The following is a 7,374-nucleotide window of genomic DNA, read 5'->3' as shown; positions in this document are numbered from 1 at the left end:
CCACGTAGGTGGCTCAAAGCTCCCTCGGCATTGTGGGAAAACCCCATGTCTTGTTCTGAGTTGATCCCAATCTGAGATCTCCCTCCATTAGATGTAAATGCCCTTAAACTCACAAGCCATCTGGCGTGGCTACGAATGCTGTCACATCGGTCCCAGGCACAGCGAGAGCGGCCTAGAGTGCAGCCCTCTCCCCACTCCGAGTGGGTTATGACGCCTATTTTCCCACAGCCAGCCTTGCAGGAACATGACCGGCCTGCCTCCCACGCCCACCTGTGTCACAGAGCTCCATCCCGTATCTATCAAGTGCCTTGATCCAGAACGGCTGCGTAACCCCTTAATGTGGTATTGCCATATGCCTTTTAACTTTTTAATGCAGCTTTACTGCTTTGACTCATGTCTGGAAGTGCTTCGCTCTCTCCTGTTCCCCTGCGACACCCTCCACAGCTCCTGTAAATCTACTCCCCAGCACATGCAGCTGCCGTCCACAGGCGTCTGATCTGTGACCGGCTGAGAAATTAGCTCCGTGCCAGTGAGCCCTCAGCTGCCATTATGGAGCCAGCGGGTGGCTGTTTCTGTCCTTTTGTAGATGAGGCGTCAGAGCTGAGGCAGATTACTGTGTGCGACATGAGGAAACATGAATAAAGACATACAGGAAGAGAAACATGCACAGCAGATTCTGTTGTTTTTAAAGGTTCTTTCTGCACTTTTCACGCAACATTCGTGAATTGAAAGATGGGATTCCTGCTGGAGTAGAGTCTTTGGTATAGAGATGCTCGCACTCAGCAAAGTGCATAGTGAGTAATAGGACTCACACCCAGAGTTCGAGGGAAACAGTCTGTACTCGGTCAGTACTACACTGTGTAAGAGTATGAGTTGCTCTCAGGGGTGGTTGCCATGGGGATTTGTCTCCATGTTGAATTGCACTGAAGTGTTGTTTTATTTTTCTTGTTGGAGGTATTTCAGGAAACCTTACACTAGCACAATACTTCGGAAATGCTTTGGAAAAGGCCAATAGTGAATCTTTTCAAATATTTGCTTCAGGTGGCTGATTCCTTTTCCTATCTACTTTCCATGACTTCACCTTGGAAGATTTCATGTCTGTCAGGCAAGCACACAATTGCTTTGAGTTTATTGGACTGGGGTGTAATTTGCAGTTTTATTGATTCTCCACCAAACTGTCAGAGTAGGAAATACAATGGATTTTTAAAACAATTTCAACACTTTTACTGTCCATGCAGAGAACACTCTATGAACTATAGAGACTTTGTTCATTTACCTACTTGTTCATCTGAATGGATTTTGTTGTACAATAGAGTTCTATTCACTCATGACAGTTATACTTACGTAAAAATGTTCTGAGTACGTAAGGAAAAATGATTGATTCAGAGAGATAGCCAATCAGATTGTAGAAGAGGTGGGTCCAAGCAACTAGAGGAGGTTGGACCAACCAATCAGATGTCTTGGTCCCCCCTCCTCTAGTTGCTTGGACCCACCTACTCCACAATATTATTGGTTATTGCTCTGTACCCAGTCATTATTCCTTCTACCCTCCGAACATCCGTAGGGAAGTCTGGAGCCTGCCGCAGGCAGCGCAGAGTACAAGACTGGGGGACACCCTGGATGGTATGCCAGTGCATCAAAGGTCAGCATTACTGCATGCCTGTGGACTGTAGGAGGAAACCCAGGCAACAAATACAGGCTCCACATCACCAGCTGGAGATGGGATTTAAACACGCAGCCTAGATGTCGTGTTTTCATTAGAACTGAGTGGTTATTAAAGTCAAGATCACAAACCAATTAGATGCTGGAAGGATATTCTCTAACGCATCATAAAGTTGCATTTTTAGGCTAGTTTACTATACAGTCAGATCTTTTTGAGAAGAAGTTTATAAAATTTATCACGGCTGTATTGAGGAGTATCTGGATTTAGCAGCCAGGATGTTGCCAATATAGAAATATCTCCGTGAGTAATGTTCATGGTAATTATGATATGATTATGTGATTAACAGACAGATGACTAATGATGTATGGGGGGGGGCAGCAACTATGCAGAGCGTGAAACACACTGAAGTGGAATCTTTGGTGTATATCGGTGCTGTGGGAACGGAACCCAAATGTCTCCGACAGTACCGACTGTTCCAGATTTTTAATCTTGTTTTTCCCCTTATTCGGTGATATTCCAGCATGTTTTACAATCCACTTATTTTTCATATCTGCTCAGCCGGTGCAAGGCCGAGGCGATGCCCATCCTAGGAAGCACAGCACCCAGAACTTCCTGGATGGGATGCCGGTCAACTCCAGGGCAATTATACCAACAGAGGTGGAAAGTTGAGGTTCAGAAAGTACAAATCCAGACCAAGATTTTGTTTCAACCAACCAGTTCAGTACTCTGTGACTGTGATTCTTTATATTCAACTGGTTGGTTGAAACGAAATCTTGGTCTGGATTTGTACTTTCTGGACCTGAATTTTTCACCTCTTCATACAAACCCGAACCTTTCTGAAATGTTGTAGAGCCTAAACTAGCAGGAGACCACCAGAGCAACCAGCAGGAAGCCCATGCAAAGCTCTTCATCTCCTACTCTGACTCTGGACCCTGGAGGTGTGAAACAAGGTCTACAAGGTCTATATGATGGTACAATGACTGTAGAATTAATTTTCTGAACCATTCGGTTAAACTGGTGACATCATATACTAACGAGTTATGACCATTTACTCTTGTCTTTCTAAATTCATCTGTGATGAAACTCTGATTGTTTTACTTACTGAACTGTTGCATATGGACACTAATGATCAACAACCTGTCAAGTCTACTCATAAGCTAGCAGCTTACATTTTATTGTTCACTTTTTTTAGAAGGATTGTTCTGTGGGTGACGGGGTGAAGGAGATGGCTGAAACGGCACACGGGGGGGCCGGCATGTTCCCTGCCGCATTATCTACAGCTTCTAGGAGAGGCTCTGCATACTTCTGTCTTGTAGGGGTCAGGGCTGGGTGGTTCTGACTGTTCTCACAATCACTACGCTCCTTTAAGGACAGACGACAAAACAGAGGCTGGACAGGAGCTGGAAAAAAAAACAGGCGAATGAAGAGTTTCCAAATCTGAAGGACAGAAGCTCTTTTTAGCATCGAACAATGAAACACAGAGCGGCTGTGTGGGTCACCCTCAGTTGTTGTGTCTGTCAAGCCCAGCCCACACTTTTGGCTGGGGAGTATTGGGAATATGTGTCTGGGTAATCCGGGTATTCCGGGATGCAGGGCCGGTATGCATAATTCCTGGGCCCAGGACAAAATTATTTCAACGCCCCGCCTGCAAGATGGGGATCATTCTCTCTCCTGGGATCCCCTCTCTGGGCAACCCTGAACAACACCTCTGGTTGTCCCCCTCAGGTGCCAGGCCTTCCTGGATGGGATGCCGTCGCCCACACTGGGGCCGTTTGATTCCAGAAGACACAGCACCTCATTTGATCAGGCCGTCAGTCTCTCTGCGCCTCAGAGACAAGCTCTCTGGAAAAGGAGCTGCAGAATAGGCAGGAGAATAAGCTCTGCTACCATGGTAGTCACGGAGCTGACACAAGGCTGTCAACATAGAGCTTTCTAGGATTAAGACAGAGTTGTGCCTCTCCTGGGAGGGAACATGTTCGCAGTCCGACCGGACCCTCACAGGGCCGTCCTGAGTGACAGAGAGCCTAGGCGGGGGCAGGGGTGGGGGCTGACCCAGGAGTCACATGAATCATGCGCACTGGCTCTCTTGGAAAAAAACTAATTTTTCATGCTCTGCGGTCAGCTGCCATGCCTGTTCCTCACACTCTGCTTTACTCACAAGCTTCAAATACTGTTTTATTAATTTTTTTTTTGCATTTTTTTCCCTTGGAAGCATCCTTGAAAGGCTCATCACAGAATCTTTTGTCCATTTTCAGTCTCTATAAATTTAAAATAGCAGCTGGTTTTGTTTGCTGGAAACAAGGCAGCTTCCTGATGCTTCTCCTTCTCAGTTCTTGGACGTCTCGTCCATGATGACACGCCCTGAAATCACACCCATTACCTAAATACACGAAAAAGTTCATTCGGATGTATAACATAAAAGAAGTAACATATAATGCAGCAACGAATGGTTCCTCTGCTCAGTGAAAACACATGATGGCCTGTTTTGATCGGCTCTGTCCACTTCGCTCAGTTGCATTCTGATCACATGATCTTTACACCTAGTCCTGCAATGTCAGAGTTTGTTACTGAGAAAAAAGCTGCCCTCTGCCTACCATTTTATCTCTTTTCGGCTCTTACCCGTCGAGGTTAGGTGTGACATTTCAGCTTCTTGAAGGGCCTGAGAAAAGTTACGAGTAGCCTTCAAATGTGATGACATCATTAGTCTGCAACTTCTGGCATGAACGCAGATTCATCACTCAAAATGCTCTCAAGATTAATCCGGCTTGTGTGCCTAACTAGACGAAGCACCCCAAAGCACCACAAAGCACCCTGGAGCACCCCAAAACACCCCAGGGCCATTAATCCTGAGCCAGATGCTCAAGATTCATTATTAATATTCATTATAAGAGTGTGATTATCTGAAATTTCAGCATTGCTGTTGGAGCAGCTGAATCGGACACCCTCACCTCTCGCTCCCCCCCCCCCCCCCAAAAAAAAATGTACAGGGAATGAGAGCCACCCAAGACCCCTCCTCTTCAAGCCCCCTAACCCCAGTCGCTGACAGAGGTTAAATGCAGATTCCTGATTCTGACCCACTATATTGCCACTAAAGTCCTTGTGTGTGTGCCAGCAATGACTGTGTAGGAGGGACATACAGAGCAGAGTGAAGTCTAACCTTGGGGGCCAGAGGGGTTAATGTTCAGCCTACAGCTGGGTGCTGTGGCACCAGAGGAGCATGCAAATTTTTCCAAAGGTAAACACCACCTGCTGCAGTGCGAAGCAGCCGAGAGTCAGGTGGAGGGAGTGAGAATGAGAGAGCTGGACGCTCTCGCTATGTCTCTGCACTCGTGCTGCCATTGATTAATAATGTCTGCCTTTTTCAAACCTCAATTTTTAAATATTAGTTTGATGATTTAATGCACAGTTTACCTACTTGTATACCCAGGCTACCAGGAGACCACAGCAGAGCTGAATCTGCTCTCACAGTTTGCGTCCCAGACCTGCACACCTCCCTCCATGTGCCCCATGTGGATCTAGCTTTAGGGGGGGTCTGGTCCGGCTGGGCATGCCTCCCCCGACACTGCCACCTGGGGTCCTGACTCCACCGCCCACCCATGTGACCTGAATCTGCTGACACCTCCTCCTCTGTGGAATCACTACCCAGCATGCTCTGCGTTTGCTCCGGGCCACGTTATGGTGCATGTGCTTACCTGTGCAGGGGATGGTGGGGCTCTGGTGGAATCAGCAGGTCCAGATGCCAAACCAGCAAGTCGTCTGATTTTCAGAGAGAGGTGTTTAAAAAAACGAGACAAAACTGGGCAGAGCTTCTGCCTCCGGGGGATTGACGAGTGAGCAGCCTGCCTGCAGGCGTCCAATCACTGCGTGGCGGGTGGCGGCCATTTTTTCACACCTGAATGCTGCTGGCCATGGGGCCTGTTGCCACTTCCCAAAATCCTCTGCTTCATTATTCCCTGCCTTCTTTTCTTTTCTCATCATGATAATTTCATGCTAGTTAATACTGTTGCCTCAGGTATACTTTGTAATTCATGCACACGCATGAAAAACACTCCATGGCAAATGTGTGCGATCTGACTCCCTCTCTTTGCACCTCAGACACGGGAATCATAATGTCCCAGCAGTATCTTTTTTGACAGCCAATCAGAGGCTCAGAACATGGAGACACCCTAAAGAATGAAAAAAATGATGCTTCCTTAATTGTTCATTCACTTTCCAAGTAGAAGATTTCGGTTGGCTGTTTACTGCTTGGGGTAATTAATAGAGATTCGTGAGCCATGTTTCGTGCTTCAGTTAAGCAAAGAGCACAAACAGAGAGTTTCTCAGTATTGGAGACCTTATGGAGCTCTGCAGCCTGCTTCCTCCCCTACAGGGCAGATCTGGTGGAAGGCAGAGAGGTTTCAGTGTCCTTCTGAACCGTGTGACCTTTTTCTGGCACATGCAGGAAGAGGCTGGCATGGCATCTCACCAAAACGAGACCATGATCCTAACCACCTGCCTGACACCTGCACACACCCGAAGCGAGGTCTGCGTGTGTGTGTGTGTGTGTGTGTGTGTGGGTGTGGGTGTGTGTGTGTGTGGGTGTGTGTGGGTATGCCAGCCTTCTTGGTAGTTTCAGGCAGAATTTACCATCTTCTACAGCATAAAATCCCCCTTTGGTCCCGGATCTCAGTCTCTCTGTTCAAGTTTTGTGTATTGTTGTGTACTGTTTTTCATTATATTTTCATTTTAATCATTTTAAATTCCCATTTTAATTTGCCCCACGGTATTTATTGTTCGGTCTTTGTTCTCAGCTGTTTGTTGTTCTAGCTTTATACTGCTGCATGGAAAGGCAATTTCATTTCACACGTGAAATGACAAAGAAGTGAATTTACTGTCGTGTGTTTGGAAGAACACAGTGAAATTCTTGTTAGGATACAGGTGCAACAGGACAAACGTGCAATAAGAGCTATATAAGAGCAACTGGACAATAAATAAGTAAGAAACAGAGGATGTGTAGGGGGAGGATGTGCAAATAAGGAGAAAGTAATAAACAGGTGATGTGAAGGGGAAGGATGTGTAAATAAGGAGAAAGTCGTAAGTACAGAAGATAAATGTCAACAACAGCATGCAATACAACACAGGAAATTTGGTTGGTTCTACTGGGGTTTGAACCCAGGACCTTCTGCGTGTAAAGCAGACATGATAACCATTACACTACAGAACCAGCCCATAGAACAGCATGAGAGACCCACACCCCCACTCTGAAGCCTGCTCGGCTGCCTGCAGCATTGCACAACATGCGCTTGTGATGTCACCAGCGCACGGCTGATTTCACGCACCATGCAGCGCGATTTCATTTTAACGTAAACCCTGGGAAAACACAGCAGCAAACACACGTGGTGACCATCAGCACGCCGCCAAGGACATTGATAAGCAGCCATGCCTACTTTTATGGATTTGGATATGACTGCATTTTAATGCTTGGAGCATTTTAAAGCCGCACGTGTTACAGTCAGGCAGACAGAGGCAGACAGAGGCAGACAGAGGCAGACAGAGGCAGACAGAGGCAGACAGAGGCAGACAGGCCGACATCATCACTGGCACCAGTACGGACAATGAGCCCCTGTGCCAGGCACACATGGCTCTTTGTGTCTCGCCTGTCTGAGCAGAAGCACCCCCCCATCTCCCCCACCCCGACTGGGTTCACATTCACCACCCATGCCCCCCCCCAA

The 7,374-nt window shown here is 47.1% G+C and overlaps 1 non-coding gene across 1 annotated transcript; it reads right to left on the bottom strand.

Annotated features, from left to right (window-relative positions):
- Positions 1-6,793: 6,793 nt before the first annotated feature.
- trnav-uac (transfer RNA valine (anticodon UAC)) lies at positions 6,794-6,866 on the bottom strand. Its single transcript has one exon. It is a non-coding gene; the product is annotated as a tRNA-Val (tRNA).
- Between the last annotated feature and the right edge of the window lie 508 nt (positions 6,867-7,374).

Source organism: Paramormyrops kingsleyae, chromosome 1 (assembly GCF_048594095.1).
Source record: "Paramormyrops kingsleyae isolate MSU_618 chromosome 1, PKINGS_0.4, whole genome shotgun sequence".
NCBI lineage: Eukaryota > Metazoa > Chordata > Actinopteri > Osteoglossiformes > Mormyridae > Paramormyrops > Paramormyrops kingsleyae.
This window is presented reverse-complemented; position numbering and strand designations above follow the sequence as displayed.